This window comes from Leucoraja erinacea, chromosome 14, assembly GCF_028641065.1.
Source record: "Leucoraja erinacea ecotype New England chromosome 14, Leri_hhj_1, whole genome shotgun sequence".
In the NCBI taxonomy this organism is placed as follows: domain Eukaryota; kingdom Metazoa; phylum Chordata; class Chondrichthyes; order Rajiformes; family Rajidae; genus Leucoraja; species Leucoraja erinaceus.
Genome location: NC_073390.1, coordinates 54332098 through 54333330, shown reverse-complemented (window position 1 = coordinate 54333330; position 1233 = coordinate 54332098).

The window sequence follows — 1233 nt, the reverse complement described above, 5'->3', positions numbered from 1 at the left end:
GTGGTCTCACCAATGAGTTATTCAGCTGTAGCACGATGTTGCACCTTTTGTATTCAATATCCTTCCCAATGAATGCCAGTGTGCCAAAGACTGCCTTCACCATGCTATAGAGCTGACTCGGCATTTTATACATCTCTCTGTTCTACAACACCCTCTAGGACAATCCCATTTACTGCGCAAGTCCTGCCCTTGTTTGACACAAACCATGCAACACCACACACAGGCCAATTTTCCCATCAGCCAACTGCAAAAATGAGCAGCTACCTTCGTTTCTGAAGAAGGGTCTCGACCCAAAACATCACCCACAGTATTCCTTTTCTCTAGAGATGCTATCTGACCCGCAGAGTTGCTTCAGATTTTTGTGTCTAACTTTAGTTTTGCTGTTCAATATCAAAGGATGAAAGATGAACGATGATACAAGAAATACTACTTTAATTTTTAATGGTAAACGTGGTCCATAGTTGAACATTTGTTTAGTAACTCACTAATGAGTATTCCTCTGTACCAGTGGAGATTTGCAAAGGAAAATGTGCAAAGCTGTTTACATAATGTACTACAGATGTTCAACCATTTAGATCGAGACAGGATTTTTATGTAAACAAGCTAAAAATCGTGCACATAGTGTAGAGGACCTATAAATATCTGTCCGTTTTGAAACTGTAAGAGATGATTACATGTGAATTAGCCTGGCGGTAGTTTTAGCCAAGAATAAAATTGAAGTTAGAAGTATGAATATTGATTTCTCTCACATCAGGTAGCCCCGGCATTCCCTCTCTCTCTATCCCTTCCCCATCCAAGTCGAACTAGCTTCTCATTTTCACCCCACAACCAGCTTTACAAGGCCCGTTTCCTTTCTCATCATTACTTTTTTGCATATCTTTCATTCACTGTTCTATATCTCTCCACATCACCGTCTATATCTCTCGTTTCCCTTATCCCTAACCAGTCTGAAGCAGGGTCCTCACCCGAAACGTCACCCATTCCTTCTCTCCAAAGATGCTGCTGCCTGTCCCGCTGAGTTACTCCAGTTTTTTGTGTCCATCTTTGGTTTAAACCAGCATCTGCAGTTCCTTCTTACACATAAAATTGAAGTTGTGGCTTTAATCAACATCACCATGCGGGAATTGGAGCAATATCGCCCTCCATGTTAAATATCGTCAACTGTATCCTAACTAACTTGATTTTGGCTTTGTTTGAAGCACTAACTATGGGAAACTGGGGGCCAAGGGGCTT